Source organism: Ctenocephalides felis, unplaced genomic scaffold, assembly GCF_003426905.1.
Source record: "Ctenocephalides felis isolate EL2017-DRISC unplaced genomic scaffold, ASM342690v1 CF-g0.4_SCAFFOLD_00717, whole genome shotgun sequence".
Lineage (NCBI taxonomy): Eukaryota > Metazoa > Arthropoda > Insecta > Siphonaptera > Pulicidae > Ctenocephalides > Ctenocephalides felis.
The window spans coordinates 83,325-107,925 of NW_020536871.1; the positions used below are offsets into that span (position 1 = coordinate 83,325).

Genomic DNA, 24,601 nt, shown 5'->3' on the forward strand with positions numbered 1-24,601 from the left:
TTTATTTTTTATTTTTAAATTAATTATTAATATAATTTTAATCAAAATTAGAAAAGTGGGGAAAATGGAGAGGTATCAAAATTATATTTTTTCTAGATTGTTTTAAATTTTATGTTCATCAGTATAAACGATCAAATCATTTGGTTCATGACTACAAAAGGTTGATATATTGGTTCTTTCTTTTTTATAAGAATAATTTTTGTGAAGTTCTTTCTGTTCTGTCTTTATGTTCTATGAAGCGATTGAAGAGAATATGAAGAGATTTTATGATAAGTCTAAGTTTTAACATTAAAAATATGTTATATTTTTTATTTTTATGTTTTTTAAAAATTAAATAAGTTTTTTAAAATATAAGCGAGTTTTTTAAAATAAAACTTAGACTTATCATAAAACTCAATTATATTTTAAAAATCTTATTTAATTTTTAAAAAACTAATCTTTTTCTTGATAAAAATAATATATATATTTTTTTTATCAATATTAATATCAAATTTATAAACACAAAAATATCTACCCATATGGATGACTCTTATGAAGATATTAAACGTAAAAATGCGCAAAATGACTGTGATTACGATTATTAAAACTTTTCTTCAGAATTTTTCTTTGACAGTGAAATTGAAGTAGAAGAAAATAGGTATTTTTCAAAGTTTTTGTCAAAGGAAAATAGAGTAAAAATTTGTACTGGGTTTGATGAGCATGAGTTTCTTTTTTTATATGAGATGTTACAGGGGTCTTTAACATTAAACTATAATGCTATCGCACCAATTTTAGTAGCAAATTTTTTCATGCCAATAAAAACATGAGCAATTATTAAAAAATATTGAATTTATCTATAGCCCAGAAGTTGTCTTGATTGTAGATGCTACAGTATTTGAAATACAAAAGCCTACAGGTCTTTTCGATGACGTAAAAGAATATTTTAGTGGAAAACACTATATATATATTGCCTAAAAACTGAAGTTGCTGTGCTACCTAATGGTCTTTGTGCATTTGCTTCCGATTGCTACCCTGGAAGTGTACATGATTTTACAATTTTTAAAAGTAGATCTTGTATTTATGCGAATTTTTGTGCCAAACTTCCAAGTGATTACAATATATCTGAAAATGACAAAGAGATTTATTGGGCTATTTTAACTGACAAAGGATACATTGGAGGCGGCCATGGCTGCAGAATAATTACCCCGCCCTAAAAAAGAATTTTAACTCATGAGGAAAAATTAAAATTTAAAGAAAGGAGCGTCGTTGAACGTTTTTTTGGAAGAACAAAGATGTTATTTGAAGAAGTCTACGAAGTAAGTTCAGGGTCAGCAGGCCATTAATGAATTCTATCACAAAGAGTTGTTTTGCTTTGTCTAATTTTCATATTTTGAACAATCTATTATCGGCTAAGGATTCAAATTACTTAAATAAAATTAAAGAAAATCTCGCAATATTAAAGACTGAGATTAGAAACAAAAACGCAGACTTAACGCAAAATAATTCTATATCTTATTCAGGATTCTATAAACTTTTTAAAGATAATAAGAAGAATGAGTGAATAAAGTCGTTTGAAATAATTAAAATTAATTTTTATATTAAATTTTTCTAATTTTATCTTATAAATCTGTGGTTTTATCAAAAAAAGATTAGTTTTTTAAAAATTAAATAAGTTTTTTAAAATATAATTGAGTTTTATGATAAGTCTATGTTTTATTTTAAAAAAACTCGCTTATATTTTAAAAAACTTATTTAATTTTTAAAAAAACATAAAAATAAAAAATATAACATATTTTTAATGTTAAAACTAGACTTATCATAAAATCTCTAATACAAAAAAAATTGTTTTTTTTTTTTTTTTGGTAAACGGCCTCTATGTGTCTTTCATTTGTAATTTAACACACTTCTATCAGTTTAAACAATGGAATACAGGCCTCTTAACTTATAATCGCTACATTCAGAAAATGTCATTGTATCTAATAATTTTTTTATTATTTTATGGATAGTTTTGTCACCAACTTCCATACTTAGTTATGTGCTGAATCTTTGTTACCTACATTAAAACTTTATTAAAATTAAGAAGATCATTTCAAATTTCCAATATAAACTTTCAAAAAAGGTATTCTTTTTTATTGCAAAATATTTTTTAAGGTAAGAGCATCTTTTATTAATACACCTTCACCAAACCATCATTGCTTCTTTTAATATACATGATTTTAAGATTCCTCACATATATAACACCTTGCCTTTTTAAGAATTAAACTATTGTCCATCAAAAAGAGTACCCGTTTATGTTTATAATGTAATTATATTGTATTTTCTACTTGTTATAGAGTCATTAATATTTTAAAATGAATATAAAATTCTTGAAAATTAATTTTCATCTTTTAATTTTTAATATTTTTATTTTGAATTTAAATTCACTATGAAAATTTACTCCCTGGAGTGTAAATTTTCTTATTGATTTTAAAATTCATATAAATTTTTTAATCGAAACTTTCTAGAAATATAGTATATTTCAATATTTAGTATTTTTACCTCTAAAAGTATTTACAGCAATATTTTATTAATTTATGAAAAAGCAAAACGACGAACAAATAAAAAACTTTATAAAATTAAGTAAAGAAGAAAGTCTTACAGAAAACTTAGTAATTTGTTGTTATTAATTTCTATTTATACTGTAAAATATCTATCGATAATTTTATTTCTACTGGTTCTATTAGTCAAAAAGAAGGTTCGAGAAAACGTCTTAGTGCAGTAGTATACTCTTGAAACGAATCAATCATATAGTAGTTCAACCTAGAATTTCAGACAATAAAATCAGAAGAGAAGTGAAATTTTTAATACTAACCGGCGTTTCATGTAGCATTCGTAACCACTTTAAAATAGCTTATAAAAATTGTATCAGCGCTTAAAATCGCCTCTCAATGCAGGAAATATTAATAAAAGAATAGATTTTGCGAAGGCAGATATATTGAACACTTAAGACTTTGAATACTGTTATTTTTTCAGATGAGACAAAGTTTAATTTATTCGGAAATATTGCTCAGCTAAAACCATGGCGTAAAACTAAGATCCGTTTTGAACAAAAAATATTTGTGCTACTGTAAAATAAGGAGGCGGTTTGATCATGTGTTGGGGTTGCTTTACAACAAGTAGAGTAGGAAAATTATGGATCAAGGGTAAAATTTTCCCCTTAAAATAAAATGAAGTAAAATTACAAAATAATAAAATGATAAAATTAAATAATAAATTAATAATAAAAAAATAATAAAATAATAAAATAAAACAAATATTAATAAATGACCGTTTTTAATTAAATTTTTATTAATCGTAAAATAGCTTCAGTTAGATTATCGTTGTTATTAATAAAATAAAAAACTCTTTAAAAAAACAATTTTATTTTAAAAAAATTCACTTATACTGCGCTTAGTTTGGCGGCATTTTCACATTTTTCAATAGTTTTCTCACAAAATTGTAAAAGTGCTCCAATACATAAACAATCTAAACGCACTCGGGTAAACATTTGTACCAGAGTGGCACTTAGATTCTGCTTAGCCTGGGCAATTTTTTGAATTTTTTCAATGCAAAATTACAAAAATATTTTTTGGAAAATAAAAAAAGATGTATGAATTTTTCGAAAGAAATTCGAAAATGTCCATATTAAGGACCACCCTAATATATACTATACAGTAGGCCCTCGCTTTACACGGCACTCTAGGTACACGGTTCCCATACTACACGGAGCTAAAAATCCGACATCCCTCCGACTACACGGACTTCTTGTTACACGGTATTTGGTCAACAGCCCATAAGTTCGTTGTGCAAAAGGGTATTGATGTAAATTTTGTTATCGACTTTTATCTTTTAGACATGCCTGATTATATAATAGCTGTCTAAAAACACGTTTGAGCTGACTACTGCGTCGCGCCAATGTCATGCATGTCATTTCGTCCGTATTACTCCTACTTCAAGTTGTATTTCTTGGTCTCCATACAGCGCGATAAAAATGGTGCGATTTGTACCAACTCTGAGTCTCTCATAGCACGGATCCCATACTGCACTATGTAAGGTTCCATAGAACGCACTACGAATTAGCCTGAATTGTATGTTAAATACGAGTTTCTTATAGCACGGTTCCCATACTGCACGGTACGCACTTGCCGCGTAAAGCGAGGGTTTACTGTATATAATAAAATATGAATAAAAATTGTAAATAGCGTTTTAAACAAAAAAAATACAAACTTATGTAACCGGTGGTATTAAAGCTTCAAAAACTTCATAAAGACGTTATAATTTAAGTTACAAATTTTATTTTAAACTTGCCCTTAAAATCGTATCAAACTAAAATTTATTACACAAGTCTATCGGGAATAAATATCAAGTTTTTTTATCCCTTTGATTTCTTAATTATGTTATCGTTATAAATTAATATATTTTATTTTGTTTTTATTCGATAACATAATATGTAGTGTTTAAATTAATCTTTGCTCGTATTACAGAATATTAAGGCTAATGATAGATTTTTAAATTAGTAGGTTAAATTATAAATATAAGTTATAAATATTATTAAAGCCCAAATGAAGTACTAAAATCATATACGTGTACATAGATAGTCGTTAGGTAATGGGAAAAGTATCAAGATATATATGTATTTATATATATATATATATGTTTAGTAGTTAATTTTGATGTTGAAATAGATACATGCCTCGGTACTAGCAAAGTACAGAAGTCGTGGCAGAAATTACATAATTCTACTTACATTTTTGTTCAATAAAACTATCATTTTTCTGTTTACATCATACAAAAAAAATTATATAAAAAAATGCATAGTGCTGACAAGTTAGTTGTATAAATGTTAGTGCCAAATCTCTAGTGCTGTGTACACTTCTCTATATGTAACTAACCAACGTAATGTAAGTCCACTTGTATTTTATATGTATTATCCATCTTCATAAATAATTTGTTTGCTTTACATATATACGAGTTTACATATATTGTATGTTTATATATATATATATATATATATATATATATATTAATTTGGAAATATGAACAAACAACACTCTTTTTGCACTAATTTATTAAATAATAATTTTCACAAACGTTTCGAGACTAGGTTTTCACTAGGCTCATTTTTTCACTTTTTTCATTAGATCTCCGAAACCGCCAGACCTGCCTTTATGAAAATTTGATCGGTTCTTCACCTTGTCAATACAAGTAAAATGTTTTTTGAATTATTAAAATCGGACGCTCCGTTCTCTTAAAAACTGAGTTACCGTTTTCGCCACTTTTTGCCCCGTATCTTCGGAACGGCTGGACCTGACTTCGCCAAAAACTAATCAGCACGTTTCCTTATCAATACGAATCGAATGTTTTTTGAATTATTGAAATCGGTTGATCGGTGTTCCCGAAATCGTCGACGAAAATTTGTGTCCGCACATACATACACACACACACACACACACATACATCCATTTTTTCTAAGGTATGCCAAAATATTCAGAAACCTTTGAAACGTCGAGAAATGCAAAAATTTTCATTTTCGATTTTTTTGCGATTACTATAACTTGCCCTACGGGAAGTTAAAAATAAGAAAAACATGAAAATACATAAATTTATATAAGATTTTTCTTATTCATCATTGTAATCTTTATGGTCGATTTCATTTTTATTTTTGTGTCGAAAATCTCTTCTTTTGTCCCAATAACTTGAATAATAATTTATTATTTTTCAAGAACTGGATTGCACTTAAGTTCTAATCGGAGTTAATCTCGTATTTATTTCCAAATTCCGTATCTATTTCATCTGTAATAAATGTATAACCATAAATAAATAAAATAATAACTATAGTTAATTTAATATTCCATCTACCTCATATAATATATATATATATACATATATATCATGAGGTAGATGGAATATTAAATTAACTAGTTATATATATATATATATATATATATATATATATATATATATATATATATATATATTGATTGTTTCTTTTCCGAACAGTAAATCCAATAATAAAAAACAATTTGTTTTTTGAAGATGTTTAATACGACGTTTCGGAACTCGGAACTTCGGAACAGTTCCATCATCAGGTTTATTCTGTCAAATACAATGTTTTTTCAAATATTGATTAACATTAATTAACGATGGTCAATACAGATTAATTAGAAATTTTTTTTTTATAAAGGAATGGATTATGTACCGGGGTAAAGAGTAATAAAAATTAACTAAAAAAGGTTTTATATAAAATTGAGAAGCAAAAATTATTTACCTGTAATAATTTATCACTAATATTTTTTGTTGTTAAAAACACTCGATTTTTTTGGAAGATATTTGTAGATGTTACGACTACACAAGACTTAAACTTTGAAGGCTTATTTGATTATTTTGCCAAATTACTCAAAGAAGAAAATATTTTCATTTCAGGAACAGCTCTATATTCTTTTAAAGAAATGTTTTCAAAAATTAAATCCACCACCCCTCCTAAATTCAATACTAACATAGTTTATTCCATCCCTTGCAAAAATTGGCCAAACATCGCAATACATTCATAAGAGAATGAGACAACACGAATTAAGCGTCACTCATCATAAAAGCCGAAATTTCCAAAGTACTCTTGTTCAGCATTCCATCGAAAACTCACATAATTTCACCTTTGAACCCAATATTTTATATAGAGAGGATTGTACTTTTAAAAGACTTTTTTCTGAAAGCAGTTTAATCTTTTTGAATTCGTCAAATAGTGTTAATAAAAGATCAGATCACTATATTATTCATGACTCATATTTAAATTTTTTAAACCTGATTAAAAATAATTAATCCTAATAATTTTTGAATATGTATATATATACATGTATATATGTTATAATATATTGAAATGTTATGAGATGTTGTTGGGGTGCTGATTGGATTGGGTTGGGTTCCAAATGTAGATTGATTCACTCTCCAAAGGGGTGCTAGATCCTTCCAACCTTTTCTTGGTGTCGTGGGCAGAGCTTATAGTTTATAATAGAAAATAACAACACTGGTAAGAGTCTCCTCAGAACCGTGAGCACTTTATATTGGTATAGGCTGAAAGAGTCTTTACGCAAAGTAGAATACAAACACTGAATCTAATTTTGACTTTAACTTTATTAATCTTTAATAACTTCACATCACAAACAAGCATAGATTCGTGCTAGACATACTCTCGACTTTCTCCTAAGACATCACTAGGCTAGACTTTTGACTAAGACATCACTGCCTTTGCTGGACGATAACTACTCTATTTATTTAGTATAGGACGTGACATATGTGTACTTCCGCATTCGTGCGCTGGCCTTGTACTTTGATTATTTATTAAACCCGCACGAAATGCATTGTTACACAATAATATGTACATCCATATATGTGCTTATATGTATGTTTTTGTGTGTACACTATATACATGCACTTGCATATATGTTCATGTATATAATTGTGGATACATTAATATATAGATATGTGCATATGTATTTATGAGTATGTAGGTGTGCATATACATGTGCATGTATATATATATATATATATATATATTTTGTAGAGTTTCGAACAAGAATCCAAAAATAATACAAAATAAAAAAAAAAAAAAGAGTGCGCGTAAGGATCACACGCGATTGAAGTAAAACTTTTAATATTGTATGAGTAGGCAATTAAGATAAAAATAAAAAAACATATTTGAATTTTAAAAATCATTTATTAATAATCACATATAACATCAATAACACAGTTTAAAACAACAGCGATAGATTAATTGCTATCATATTTCATATATGATATAATAGGTTTGTGATAACTGAAATGAGAGACATAAATTTTGCTTTGTAAACTATGTACATTTCTGGAGAAAACTGCATCAATAGTCGAGCCATACCTTGTGGTTGAATCAAATGGAGAATTATTCATTGTTAAATTAAATTTATTATTTAAAAAATCAATTAATGGTTGAGATTCTTCTGAACGAAAATTGACATTGAAATCTCCAGCAAGAATTAATGGTATCTCGTTGTGATTAGTGTTTAAAAGTTTTGCACCCTCATTAGAAAAATGAAGTAACTGCTGATGAAGAAATTCAATAATATTTGATATATTTTTATTGGGAGAAATTTAAAGGACGACTATAATCAATGTTTGATTCTGTGTGTGTAATATCACCTACTTGTGTAATTTCATTAGGAATGTCCAGTAATATTGTTGGCGCAAGAAACTGCATAGGAGTCGCATTATGAAGAGTATCTGAACATGAATGATAGACAGCTACACCACCTGCTCTTGAGTTTGATCGTTTGTATTGAGTAACACAGTAATAGTTCTGAATATTAATTCGTTCTTCATTATTAATCCAAGTTTCCGAAAATAACAAAAACGTACAACGTTGTAGCACTTTATCTTGCAGATCAGGCAAATGAGCTCGTAAACTTTGGCAGTTAAACGAAAACAATGAAATGTCGTTCAAACTTATTATCTCACTCAATTTTTCTTCTTGTGTTATTAATCTACAAGTTGAAAGTCTTTGGAATTCAGTTTTTAAGTCCATTAATCCTGCTGGCCGTTTTCTACCATTATAAATTTTTTTGTCGTTGTTTTAGAAATGATGAACAATCCATTAATGCTGGTAACTCGTGATAATGCAACATATAGAAGCTGCTGATTATGTGTTTTATTGTATTCATATACAATTTTATCAAAAGTACCACCTTGTGATTTGTGTATTGTGAGTGCACAAGCAGACACTAAAGGAAAATGATTTCTTTTGACAAATATGATTTCCTGAGAATCGGCACAGCTGTCCTACTGATATTAAGAGTTTGAATATGATGTGCAGCTTTTTTCCTAATTTTGTTACCTATCTTACCAGGAAATTCAAACCATAAACGTAGAAGTTCATCATTATCGCCACGTTCTATGTACACTAATTTTCCTACACAACCATTAGCTAAGCCATCACTCACATCAATATTAGTTGTTATTATGCAAAATTTATTCAGAACTAAAATTATTTCATACGGCAAACCCCCGGTATCAATAACCGATTTTTGTGAAACTGCTGACGAATGTATGATTGTTGATCTGTCGCATGGCAACCTACATAAATATCCGTGGCAGTAGATATTATTTTGTCTTCAACGAGATTCAATATAAATTTATTATATTCCATGACACATTTATTCTCTAAGAAAAGTCTTATTCCATGAGGACATAACATAAAAAACATGATTCAATTAATGCAAGTTCATATAGGGTTTAGCGCTCGACTTACGCGACATCAGCGCTTACGGCGTCGTAGTGTTCAACTTCACGTTGGCGTTTTCGTTGCATTTGTACGGATTTACACCCGTGTAGCCTAAAGAAATTTTTACACCCATATCGCGCCTAAAGAAGTTTTACTTCAATAACATAAAATGCAAATAAAATAACATGCGTCTGACAGTCTGACGCGCACGGCGAATCGTGTTCTCAACTGCGCGTGCTTTGCTTTTGCTTGCAATAATTTTGTTTGCGCACTTTGCTAACAGATTCGCCGTACGAATTCGTGCAAAGGAGACTTAGTGCATAAGTGATTGCGCTCAAAAGTATTCAATTTGCAGTCGTTTTGCCTTACTATACTAAGTCACAATACAAAAAAAATTACTTATTCAAAAAATTATTTAGAAGTTTCATTGTGTCAAAAATTTATTTGGTTGGCATTTTGTACGGAATATTTACTCAATGGAGCGCTTTGGGTCTGAACTTTTTTTTACTGTTTTCCAATTCGTCTGGAATTTTGGAATTAGGCTCATCTCACTCTCAAGTTCGAAAGTGAAAACAATTTAGACTCCTTTGCACTACCCGGGGGGATGCCATTTCTTTTCAGTGGTTTCAGTGGATAAAAGAACTAATTATAAAAGAAAAATGTTTAATAATGTTTTTCAAAAAAGTACATACTTTTCAAGTTACTGGCTACTGAAAATTTGTTTCTTTTTTGCGTTTTTCGTCGTTTTTTGCTAATATCTTCAAAAATATACATTTTAACGAAAATTATGTAATGAACAAAATTATATCAATAAAAATCCTAATAAATCGCTATTTTACAGTGTTCTAGGAACAATATTAAGTTAATTATGAAAATGGGTTTTTATAGTTCTCCAAATAAGCTTTAAAAGAAGTACTTCTGCGTGTAAAATGAGTGAGCTATCATGCAATTAAAAGACGCACACAATGTTTTTTTTTCATTTAAATCAAATACTTTTTGAGTGCCATTTCCACCAAAATTAAAAATAATCGTTTTCCATCTAGAATTAGCTTGGTTTGAGAGATTTTGATGGATTCTAAAAAATACCATAACATTAGTACAAACGATTTTCAAAAAACTCATGATTTCATAAAAAAAATCCATTTAAAAAAAAACAATTTCTCATTATAATATCTCTGAAAGAATACGTATTAAAGTATATATATGAAAATTCAAGGTATTTTTCAGACTGATTATTGCTTTTTATTATTTTTTTGTTATACAAATATTGATAGAGTTCTAATTGTTTAAAGAGTGCGCGGTGGTCCAACCAGAGTGTCTTTCGAGCCCTTTAATCCTCCGCCGTTTCAAAATAAGAGAAGTTACGGCAAAACTTATAATAGAGAAAGTTGTAGCTCATTTAATCACCTTTAAAATAGTATATTACAACTTATGATAAAATCAAAATTAAAAGAGTTATAATCCAATTAATGCGGGGGTAGTGACGAAATGCAAATTGTTTTCACTTCTCAACTTTAGATTAAGATTAGCTGGGCATACGCTTTTTTCCTCTCCATTTACTGCAATAATTTTGTTGATAGTAGGTTGAATAGAGCACATGTGAACAAAATTTGACAAATTAATTCACTTCAAATATGAGCTTAAGTAATAATGTATATTGAATTATTAGTGTGAAAAATGCAATTTAGATATTAAAATACTAAAAGCCAGTTAAAATATGGTACGAAATTATGAAAATTGTAGGCAACATTATTGAAGCAATTATTTTGGGTAGAAAAATTCAAGATGATATTGTACCTTGACCGCATGCTATATATTAATTTTTTCTGAATTTGTTATACTTTTCAAAAGATTTCAATTTTCAACACGTGTATCTATGCTATGACAATAAATACATGGTGATAAATTTAGAAAATCAATGTTTTAGCCGTGAATAAACAAAAAATCATTCATTTAAACATCCACATCTACAGGTATGTCTAAAAATATTGTATAACTCTTAAATTCAATAAAATAAATTGAGCTATTATAAATAAATTTGCTCTATAAATCGCAGTGTATAATTTTTAATATATAATTTTATTGAACATATTTTAATATTTGTTAAAGGGATAATTAAAGTGTTAACTGTGGGAATTGAGAATAATCATTTTATTTGAAACAGTACTACATTTAACATCACTCATATATTGGTGTAAATAGTAACTCAAAAAACAATAATGATTATTTTCAACTGAACGGTATAAGTATTAGTATAGGATATTAAAAAACGTAGAGGTGGGTACAGGACAACGTCTGTCGGGTCATCTAGTATATATATAAAACCCTGCAAATATTTATGACGTTAAAAAATGTAATAAATAAAAGTACTTTAAATAGATTGCTGCAAAGCGTTAAATTGAATTTTAAAGTATACCGATTTGCTGTAGGGTCTTGTATTGTTAAAACGTGTTTTTTATAATTTAATTTTGAACAAATTTGCCAAATATAGTAAATAAATCGTACTAATAATTCAAAAGTTACACGTAATGTAAGCGCAAAGTACATGTATACTTTATTTATTCTTATAACAACTACAAAAAATCTGTGGTACATTTTTCTATAGTTTTACAGTTAACTCCTAAATTATCTAATTTATCTTAAAACTATCTTTAGCAAGTTAAAAGATAATGAAATTATCTGCGTTTTTCTCTAATATAGTATGCAAGTCTAAAAAACTTCCGTTACTTAAATATACAGTTAAATTAGTTGTGTACTATAAAACATCTTATACAGCCTGCACTTTATTGTTTTAAAAGTCATTTACACGTTTTCAATTGCATTTTAAAGTATACCGAGTTGATGTAGGGTCTTATATTGTAAGAAGGTATCGTAAATCATTCAATTTTGAATAAATGTTTCAAATACATCATTCAAATTAATCAATTTGTTCAGAAGTTACAAGAGATTTAATAAATAAATGCAACAACGAGTCGAGTCGATGTCGATTCGAATCGCGTCGTACTATATACAGTACAGTGGGTCAAAAAGTTTTATATGGTTAAAATGCTTGTAGGGTATCAAATGAAAGGTCTCGACGAGCACATCACGAATATCATAGTTATAGACCTTAAAAAACAATAGGGTTCCGTACTCTATACATTTAACAATAATCTAATGATTGTTCATTTTGAGCGCTATTTTAGAGTATGTCGAGTTACTGTAGAACATTACAATATCAGACAATATTTTAGATAATTTAATTGTGTACAAATTCGCCGAATACATCATTCACATAAATTGGAGGGTTTAAAAGTTACAAGAGTTTCAATAAATATGTGCGCAAACGAGTCGAGTCGAAGTCGAAGTCGATTCGAAGTTTTTTCGTACTATATACAGCACAGTGGGTCAAAATGTTCCAAAAAGTAAAATTGCATGTGGGGTATCAAATAAAAGGTCTCGACGACCACATTACGAATATTATACTAAAAAAACTTAAAAATCAACAGAGTTCCTTACCTTTTAACTAGTCACTTATTTAACTAGAACTTCACACTAATTTTCATTTTTTTCGCATTATATTAAAGTATAGCCAGTTGAGTTGCAAAACAACATTGTAAATTATTCAATTCTGAATAAATTTGCCGATTACATCATTTATATCAGTGATTTCCAAAGTGGTCCATATGGACCACCAGGGGTCCATGGCAACTTTTAAGGGGTCCACGGCGGCAAAAACAAAATTTGGGGGTCCACGAAATAAAAATGGGGGTCCACGGCAGTGGATTACAATACACCATGTTAAAATCTATTTATTTACTTTAAACGATAATATAATATATAGATTTACAACAAATCGTTTAATATAGTTGGCAATATTTAGAAATGATTCAAAAAGTAAAGAAAAATATTACATATTTATATAAGGTGTAGCATGTAGGCATCCGAGTTATCGTTACACTATACGCTGGCTGTTGAAAAGCTTATTTTTGGTAAGATTTTTGCCCTTAGAATTTATAAATACCAAATGTAGAGGTTTAAATGGCCATTTAACGAAGTGTGATATAGATACCACTTATTTGGATTCGATAAACAAAATTTTCTTTGAATTTTAGTTCTCTCAGCAACGAATTTGGACTCAAGTGATTTGAACTAAACTTTTAGACATTTAAATTACACAGATAATTTTGTGCTTTGGTGGACAGTAAATATAGATATAGTTTATTTCTGGGTTGGTTATTGAAGAAACTTGCTTATATGAAATGTTTACTGACAAATGTTATAGGTTTGGTAGTGCTTCATGATGTTTCTGATTATTATAGCAGTTCTACCGTCAGTTGTTCCACGTGGATTAATGTTGTAACTGGTTGCATGGCACCGTGCCTTAAGGCAAATTGCTGAAACTTCCCGTACCGTAAATTAATTTTTTTAAAAAACCTTTAAATTTTTTTGAAAACACTAAAAAAAAGATTTGAGAATTTTGAAATTTCTGAAAAAATTTGACTTTTCTGAAAAACTAGATTTTTTTTATATTACGAAATTTTTTATATGTAGGGTAGGGCGGGGCTAGTTGAGCATAGGAGCAAGTTGAGCAATCGAAATATCTCGAAAACTATTCCGTTTAGGCATTAAATGGCGGAAAGATAGAGGTTTGGAAGAAATAAACATCCCGCGATCGCTAGTGGCCGCTGGACAAATGAGTGAGGCTCACGGGCGTTTTGTTTATTTTGAGACCAAAAAGTAAAAAAGTAATTCATCACGAGTTTTTGTCTGGTTTAGTCAAATGTTATTTATTTTCAATGAGGTAAATGTTATTCTTCCATATAATTATAGTACATTTAATATCCACAGAGATTCTGGGTATAATTCTCACGTTTTTTTTATAAACTCACTTTTATTTTGAAAATCCGAGTTGGGGTTAGTTGAGCATAGTTGATAAATTTGTTCTGTCACTAAGACAATTACCATTAACTTCCAGAAATTAATTATTATTTTTAAGATTTAAGCTAAGTCTATGAGTAATAATATAAATAAATAATGATTTTAAACAAAAATACTGAATATAATGATAAAATATTCCCTAAGATACGATATTGTTTTGTTGATTCTACTTTTGATTAATTATTCAAAGAAAATTACTATAAGTTTTGTTTTCTCTATCAATAAAGACTATTAACATAGAACTGGTTATTAAAAACTAATTTTATTTCATCACTAATCGACATTGAACCTATGATTTCATTATAATCTCTTAGTGCTCAACTTGCCCATGGAGTACATTGAGCGTACTTGACTTTTTGCATTTAAACAGCTGTAACTTTTAAATTTTACTTATTGCCAAGAAATAGGTTTAACACTTTTGTTAAGCGATAAACAACAAATCCATTAAGCCGTATAGCAATTTATTGAGACTTTTCATTGAGGAGCTACATCCGTTTAAGTAAAAAGTTGCTCAACTAGCCCCGCCCTACCCTACTTTCAATTTTTCTGAAAATTTTGAACTTTTTTGAAAGCAATTGTGCTGCGTGGCTGTTTTAGAGAAAAAATATCGTAAGCATCGCATCGCATCGCAGTCTAACGGATTAAAATTTCTATAACATATCTGATAATTTGATATGCATTTGTCTAATGATCATTTTTGACCGCCAGATGGCACTTTTTCACTTTTTTCACTCATCTCTGAAACCGCTAGACGTGCCTTCGCAAAAATTATTATACTATATATAAAAATGTTCATTTTCGATTTTTTCGCGATTACTATAATTATAGTAAAAATCAAATTTTTACTTAAAAAAAGTTAGCAAAGCGTATTTTCGAAAATAACATATGATCAATTTGATGATGTATTAAAAATAATTATAATGCCGCTATTTATTACTTAAGTTTTGAAACTAAACTCATTATATATTTATCTCAGCAAAGTCCATTTTAAATTCATTTTATTGCTCGATATATTGAGTTGAGCATAGGACGATCTGTTAATAGTATCACAGATAACAAATATATGTTACGTGGTAAAAAGATACAATTTAAAAATACAATAAAAAACATTTTGTTCATAAATATTTTTTTCAAATCACAATTGCGGACTTTTAGTAAGAAATTGATTACTCGATTATATGTTACAATCATCTTTTACCATGCTATATTTTTTTTCGCATTTGAGACTTTTATAAAAGTTTGTTCAATTTTCTTCATAATTAGCTTGAAAAAATTACTATTGGCTTGTTTGTTTTTTTTTTTAATTTTATGAAATTAAATTCGCCTTTGGAATTTTGTATTTAGCAATTTTCTCATTCATAACGTTTTGTCACGAGACAATTTTGTAGATTTTTGAAAATATCTGGACAACGGTTAAAGTTAGAACAAAATTTCGTTAGAACAGAACTTGTAGCTTATGAAATTTTGAATAATTTTGTCTCAATACACATTTTTCCAAATGTATTTTTAACGAGATTTTCAGACCAAAAACTAAGTACAACACTATATGATTTGTTAATGAATCATTTTATATATAAAAAGTATATAAATAATTTATTTGTTTATACTTTCTTTACAATTTGTTGATAAAATTAATAATACTAAATATAAATAAATTTATTATAAAACAAACTTAATCTACATATATTAGACAAGTTTAATAAATAATACCAAATTTATCCCTGCTTCACATTTGCGCACTATTTATTTTTTCTTTCCTTATCTTTGTTATTAAAATGATTAATAATCATTTATTTATAAACAAATGCAATCGTAGTTTGGCAAATGCACATGGTCATCTCCTGAACTAAACTCCTGAATTTTAGGGAAGTACTAAAACGTTAATTAGTGTATATTAAGTTTGGGGTAAACAAGGAAAGTGCATTTTGCCCTAAACATTACCCTGTGTAGATACATAAATTGTATAATAATATAGATACATTTGTATAATAGTTTCTAATGAAGGCAACATTTGATATCCTCGAAACGTTAGTAATATAAAAAATAACAAAAATACATTCGAATAATTCAATATGTAACTCCAAATTTATATACATAAACTAAATTACATGCAATTATAATAAAAAATGTAGTTTTTTTATCAAAATATCGCACAAATTCTAAAAAAATATTTATGTACAATTGTTCCTTATACATATATACATACATTATTAAAAAAAACTGCATCCAAAAATATCAATTTTCAACGATTTTACAGCTGTCCCATTTAAAACCGGTACGCCCAATTTGCACTTAACCTAAAACGAGGCCTAGATCCAGGTTGAGTGCAAATTTGGCGTACCGGTTTTAAGTGGGACATCTGTAAAATCGTTGAAATTTGATATTTTTGGATGCAGTTTTTTTTATTTATGTATATATGAATAAGGAAGAAGTATACATACATATTTTTCAAAATTTATTTTTTATTTTTATAAAAAACAATATTTTTATTATAATTGTATGTAATTTAATTTATATATTAATTTCGTGATATATATACAATTATATAAAGTGGACATTGTTAAAATCGTTGGTTGAATTAAGAATAACTTATGTAGTAAGTAATTATTGATTGTTTTTAGTAGTTTTTGAAGATATTAATGTTTTGTTAAGTCAAAACGTGCTGAAGTTTGTGTAAAATTGTAAAAAGATGATGTTTTGGTCAAAAATCGTTTTGAACTTGTAAATTTTGTTTTTAGGTATGAATGTGTAAGAAGAACTTGTTGGCAATACAATTTTCTAAGATTTTTATATGTAGCAAATTTTAGTTAGCGTAATTTGTTTAAGAGATATTTGGTTCTGAATATTAAAAATAATATTAGAAGTACTGAAGTAAAATATGTTAGATACAAAATTTTATATAAGTATGTTTATTTTGATTTGTTTGTGTTATAAGGTTTAAATGTGTAAGGAGATGTTGTAGGCAATTGAATTATGCATATTTTTTGTATTTTGCAAATTTTTGTTAAACTAACCGGTTTAAGAGATATTTGGTTTTGAATACTAAGAATAATATTAGAAGTACTGAAGTAAAATGTGGCAGGTACAAAATTTTATATTAAGTAAGTATATTTAGATTTCTGTGTGTTGAACAGTATAAATGTGTAAGGGGATGTTGTAGACAATGCAGTTTTCTAAGTTTTTTATATTTTAAAAATAAATAATAAAAAAATCAAAATATTCTAAAGTTGGAAAGTCTAGTTTTCATAAAGCTTTTAAAACTTTAAAGCTTTTAAAACTTTTAAATTACTATATATGAAGTTCCAGCAATTTGCTTTAAGAGATAATGCTTATTTTATTTTACCTCTCCTCCAAAATGTGGACTTCTAGGCCTAGAATTTGATACTCGTTGAGGTTTAACCAAGTTAGACATTTCATTGCTTTGAAGACATTGAGGTCTTCTAGATCCATACAATGCAAAATATAAATCTACCAGATCACAACGTAATCTTGTATCATGAGACAACATGCCACTAAAAATATAAATAAACATTAACCGTTGCAGAGTTATGTATTATATACAAATCTAATCTTACTTGATATTATTCCAAATTCTTTCTAACAAATCCTTCGTATCCCACCTATGCCTGTTACAAAAGGCGGTTTATCAATTAGCATTCTAACGAGAGCATGTCTGACCCCTGGGTCTCTATCTGTCTCTACTACATCTGAAAGTTTGTTCAAGTCATCTCGCCTGCCATCAACTCGAACAAAATCCACCAGGAATTCTAGAGCTGCCAATCGAACATCTGAGGAAAGACAAAATGTAAAAATGTGTTTTATAATAAATCAATCATTGACAATTTGAAACTACCTATATACTGTCCATATTCTGCATATGCCTTAAATAATGTAGGCCTGCTTGGCAAATGCCCATATTTTTGTAATTTTCTGATAACTTTCAAGCCAGACACGGATACTGTGTTTTTATAATAAGGCAGAACCTTTTCTAAATTTACCATTCTTGTGATTTCTTCCAAAACCAGTTTTGTGTCAGATTGTGGCAGATAGTGAAAACGTATATTATAATGATAAATAAATGAATATTAAGTATATATATATATATATATATATATATATATATATATATATATATATATCAATTATTCTAACCTGGTGCACCATAGAAACAACTGGTGTAACTGTTTCCCAAACTGTTCCCCTGTTGTTCTATAGTAACAATCTGAGTAATGATTTTTTAAATTATCATTGTATTTGAATAGTTCTATTAAAAATCTTATTACACCATGAGCACAAATGCCATGAGCATTTCTGAGACTTGTGGAAATAAAAATTGACAGTGTTACTTATACGGGTGCCCCAAAACCCAACATCAACCCCAAACAGGGTGATAGTATTGACCTAACTTGTCATGAATAAATTAAAAGTATAAATGAAGAAAAGTAATACGATATACGAAAAATGGTCACAATTTTACCAAAGCTCTAATTTGTACTTAAAAGCTCATAATTTTCAAATAACTTGAGATATTTTTTTGTTTAATCTTTTCCAGGACAGTTAGTCAATACTATCACCCCATTACGGCTTGATGTTGAGTTCTGGGACACCCTATATACATTTATGACAATCACAAATATTGTTTGAAAACAATTTTGAATGTCATTCACCTGCCATTGCAACAGGTATAGTTTTTTGAGGAAATAGTGTTGAAAATCAGTAAAATTATTCTGCCGAATGATATGAGCAGCTGAAAAAGACCCAAACATTTTTCTGAAAATAGCCAACATGGCTGGAGGCCCTGCCCAAGTGAAAACCATTGCATTGGCCACCTAAAACCATGTAATACATTTAATTCCATCTCGCACTAATATATTTGTTCTCACCTTTGTCAGCAGCTTTGCATCGAACTTTATAAAATGCTTGTTCATTCTCAATAGTGACAGTCAAAGCCATTCGCGAGGCAGGAGTTGGGTAGCGTTCCAATGCATCAATCGCTTCCATCTGAGCAATAACATCGCGCTCATGTCTCAACTGACACTGCCATTGGTAATCTGGCTGGTCGATTTGAGTTGATCTAAGTAAGAAGAGTCATCTCAGGATCCAGGCGAATCCAGAGAACTGGAGAATCACTGTAAAAGAAAAAATATATCAATATGGATATAAAAGCCAAAAATATAACTTTACTTTACTTACTCCATAGCGCTCAAATCCATATCAACTTCTTCTCCTGTACACAAAGGAATCTTTTTCATTTTATTTCTACGACTCTTGGAATGACAAGTAATGTCAGCTTTAACAACTGTATTTTCAATTTGTAAAGTATGTTTAAAAGTTCCATCAAGTTCTTGCAAAGTAACTAGCAATGGACCAACATATTTTCTAATACCTCTTTGACTAACTGCATCCTGTCCAATTTCCAACTCTACAGTATTTCTAAAAAGGAATTAAATTGAGAAAATTCATTTACTTTTTAATTAATGCAGAAAACAGATGGCAAGATTTCTGATTATTACCTTTTCCTATTAAAAACTGATGTCGGCGAAAATCTGGCATGTCCACCAGTCCTCACCCACTGATCAACAAAAACAGCCATATCTTTGCCGGTAACAGTAAATATAGCTTTTGTGAAGACATTTGTAGAAATTAGCATATGATGCCATAATCCACTGCCTTAAATATAAGAATATAAACAAAAATCATAATATGTAATAAGTTAATTAAATGTATTTTACCAATTTTCTGTGTAGAAGCATTCGTAGCCAAAGCTAATTGTTTGTTAAACACTTGCAGCAGTAATTCTTGACCAATCCGATGTTCCAACATTCTAATGACTAAATGAGCCTTTTTTCTCATTGCCTAAAAAATGCATTAATAAAATGCATCCAACATTAATAAAATGCGTGTGATCATATACCTGTATATACTTTGGTGACATAGTATGCAGACTTCTGGTAGGGAAATGGTGTACATTCTGTCCATTATTTTGAGCCACTGTAGCATGGTGATTGTCTCCTCGTCCTTGGGGCCCTCCAGCACCTGTTACAGGAGATGTGCCAGAGGCAGCGGCAACAGGAAGAGGTGCAGGCGCTTGGCTGGGATCCAAAACTATACCACCATACTGTTCTTCATAAGCCACAACCTAAAAGCCAGAACAATGTAAAATAATACATCAAAGTAATATGACAACATAATCTGTTACTTACATCCAACAATTCCTGTCTAACCCACTCTCTGTAATCATTATTTCCAAAACATTTCTTCGAGTACAACCCACATAGATATTCAGCAATTCCTTTATTGAGCCAGGTGTCAGACCAGCTCTGCATTGTAATGAAGCAGCCAAAGAATTGTTCAGCTATTGCTCGAGACATTGCTTTCCTGGTTATATAAGTTTGATCAATTATAGCTATGGAATGAAGCAAATGAGTACTCAGAATGCTCATGGTAGTGTAGGCAGCTACATCTTGAACAGTCTAAAAAGAATAAAAGGGGATTTATTTTACAATCTATAAATTAAATTAAATTCTAAAGAAACTTTATTCACCTCATCAACAAAAACTTGCTTATAACAAGGATATGGATATCTTGTAGCTAAAGTTTCCTCATAAAACTCAAAAGCTTCATGCATATATCGAACAGAGTTCTTCAATAATGGCATTAGTTGTGGTAGACAAAAGTGGGTCACTTCGTGCATATGGGGGTCCACATAAGTTTCAAAAGGTCTAGAATGAAAAAAAAAGCACAAAGTTATTAGAATAGAATAGAATAGAATAGAATAACTTTATTAAAATTCAATAGTTACATTTAAGTCATTTACAATACATAATTATTCTAAAAATTCATTTATAAAATAATAGGGATTATTTAGTAAGTAATTTTTAACAATATTTTTAAAGGTGAATCTTGTTTTGCATCTCCATCCATCAGGTAGCTTATTATAGATCTTGGCTCCCAATGTCGTTCTTAGCGATGATTTAAGTTTGATTTTTGGACATATCACTGCATTTTATTCCGCGTATTGTGGTCGTGGACATCACTTCTCAATAAATGATTAGTTTTATCCGCATGCACCGCAATAGCTTGTTGCCAAATATAAATGTTTGTGACAGTCAAAATTTTTGTTTTTATGAATAGCGGCCTGCAAGGCTCCCGAGGTGAGACTCCTTCTATTGCTCTAACCGCCTTCTTTTAGATCCATAACTTTAGAAGTGTGTGCACTATGTCCCCAAGCTAATATTCCGTATGAAAGTACAGAATGGAACATAGCAAAGTAGGTTTCCCTGGCACATTCCTGGTTTATTATGGATCTAATTCTTCTAATGGCATAAATGGCTTTCGAGAGCCTTGCGCATAGCAACTCTATATGTTTGGCCCAGGTCAGCAAACTATCCATTGTTAGTCCCAAGTATTTGACTTCACCGCCTTGAAGTTCAACATGTCTTCTACTAGCTGTAAAATTAATAGAAACAGTTTTGTTTCTATTCAGAACAATTTTATTGGCGAGGAACCACTCTTCAGCTTGTTTATAAGCATTTTGCCTCTTTTCATTCATAACTTTTATGTCTTTGCTTGCAACTGCCAGTGCCGTATCGTCTGCGAACTGAGTCGAATGGCAATTCAAGTTGGAGGGCAGGTCATTCACAAATATTAGGAATAGTAGCGGACCTAAAATACTGCCTTGGACAATTCCAATATCTGATACTACTTCTGCATTACTGAGCTTATATTGCCAGTCGACGAATTGTTGACGATTCGTGAAGTAGGATTGCATCAGCGTTAACGGAACACCTCTCAGTCCATAATATTCAAGTTTTTTTAGAAGTATTTTGTGTGGTACGCAATCGAATGCCTTACTAAGGTCACAGAACAGCGCACCGCAATGTTCATGATTCTCTAAAGAATCTTGTATGAAATTTAGAAAATTTACTATGGCGTCGATCGTATTCAACCCCTTTCTAAACCCAATTGACTGTTGTTTGAATAGTTATTGGCTTCAAAGAAATTTAGTATTCTTGAGGCCAACAACATTTCAATCAGTTTAGAAAATACAGGCAGTATGGCGATTGGCCGATAATTGGATGCATCTTTGCGGTCTCCGGATTTATACACTGGAATGATTCTCGCCAGTTTCATTTTATCTGGAAACTGTCCTGTAGCGAATACATTGTTCACGATTGCACAGAGCGGTGAAGCTATATACTCGGCTACTGGTTTGATCATTTTAGCGTTTAGTCCAAAAGCGTCAAGTGATGTCTTGTTTTTCATCTTTTTAATCGCTGTAACAATTTCTTCTGGAGATGTTGGTCTCAGGAACATACTTCGCCACTGACATATATCTTAGCTAAATAAGCTTCGGGTCTAGTCTTTGCGTCGAGCAAGTCCTTGGTTAGATTGACAGCTACATTCCTGAAAAATGATTAAATTCGTTTGCTGATGGCGTACCAATTCCGATATTATTTGAATATTTTTGACTGTTTCTTGTTTTATTATATTCCATATAGTTTGTTGTTTATTATCTGATTTAACTATATTCATTACATTACTTTGTTGACGTTCCATTTCCATCTTATGGTTATATAATCTTTTATAATGTTCAAAGTATTGTTTCAGATCAATTCGCTGTGACTGTTTAAAAGCATCATATAGAAAATCCACAAGTTCTTTGAGATTTCGTAGATTTTCTGACTGCGCCGAAATTTTGTTTTTGTTTATCAATATGCGTTTGTAAGGGAACGCGTTGTTTGCGATTTGTTTAAAAATATTCAGAAAAATATTGAATTGTTTGTTGCTATCTTCAGTCTGGTCCAGGCAATTCCAATTAACTAGAGATAGTTGTTTTTTGAAGTGTTCCATGTTTTTTTCATTTATTTTTCTTATTATGCGGATGTTCGCGTTGGTAGAAGAAGTTTTGAGATTCATAATCAATGCTTCATGGTCGGAGATCGAACATGATAAGTATCAATTATGAATTGGTCTGATTGTAAGTTTGTGAATGCATTATCGATGCAAGTTTTAGAGTTCACGTTGATGTGTGTTGGTTTCATTAACCTATGTTCCAGTCCAAAAGTGGAAGCAGAGTTAATTAGCGCAATTTTATCATTCGAATCTACTAAGAAATCCACATTGAAATCACCGCATATGATGACTTTAGTTTTCGATTCGAATGTGTTAAATATGCGCGTCAGTATCTCTTCAAGTTTTAATAAAAACATATTAACGTCGAATTTGGCGACCTGTAAATAACAATAATAATTGTTTTTATTTGTTTTAAATAACACGCCGCTACTTCGCATGCAAGCTCAGCAGATTGCACTGCAATGTCATTTAATTCGGGCGCAGTCAAGGTGATTTCGGCAAAATATTGCAACTCCGCCATGTATGTGTTCACTACGGCAAAAACTGCTGATCAGCCGAAAGTCACGAATATTAAATAAATTGATTTGTTTGTCATTTAACCAGTGTTCTGTCAGACAAAGTAGGTCAATATTATTTACGTTGACTACATTTGACAAAGCAGCTGATTTATTTGATAAGCATTGAATGTTCAGACAGAGTATATTTAATATATTACTTGTCGTTGCTTGGTTGCTTTTGGAGCCTGAATAAAAAACGATCCACGCATACTCCTTGAGGCCATATTTCCGGCGATTTAATTTTTTCTAATTCTGATTCCAAAAACTGATACCTTGAATGATGAATATACGTTTGGATGTTTGGATGCAATTTTTTTGCACGTTACGTTTTCGAAATTTTTGTCCCGCAGGTAATTTTCCAATTGCTCTTCCGTTGTTTCTGGCGCCAGTCGAAACACATTATTGATATTATTGATAAATAATACAATATTGATATATCTAGTCCATACCCAACAGCTAAAGCAATATTAGGAGCACAAGCAGGTGTATTTAAAACATAATGGTAAGTCTTCCTCCTCATATCAGGCGTCATAGTAATTTCTACAAGATCACCACAAGAGACAGCTGTCATTGCTGCGGCAACAGTAAACTCAATACTCCAAGTACAAGGCTCTGCATAAGAATCCACGCAAGGAAACCAGAGTCTTGATGAGTTTTCATGTGCATAGGTGTACATATGAGCTGCCCTCCAAAAAAAAACAATCATTAAAAATACTGCCAGTTATATTGTGATTTTCTTTCACAAACCTCTTCCATGGTGCCTTTCCGTTTCAGGCACACAACAAAAGCAAGCCACCTTGAGGTTGCTCTAAGAAAATTCTATTCCAACTCTTAAACCTCTACCTTCACCAATGAGATGGCTTGCTTCATGGGGCACATTGATAAATATTCTCCTGCATTACATCAGGATCTATATTTTGAGCAGCCGCTAAGTGACACTTGGAAAATACCTCCAAAGACATCCTGGTAATAGAAAGGATATTATCAACATCCTACTAGTAGAAATTGATAATTATGGGTAAAA

The 24,601-nt window shown here is 30.0% G+C and overlaps 1 pseudogene; it reads right to left on the reverse strand.

The window, feature by feature from the left end:
* Positions 1–1,120: 1,120 nt before the first annotated feature.
* Positions 1,121–24,539, reverse strand: LOC113367606 (annotated as a pseudogene).
* Positions 24,540–24,601: the final 62 nt, after the last annotated feature.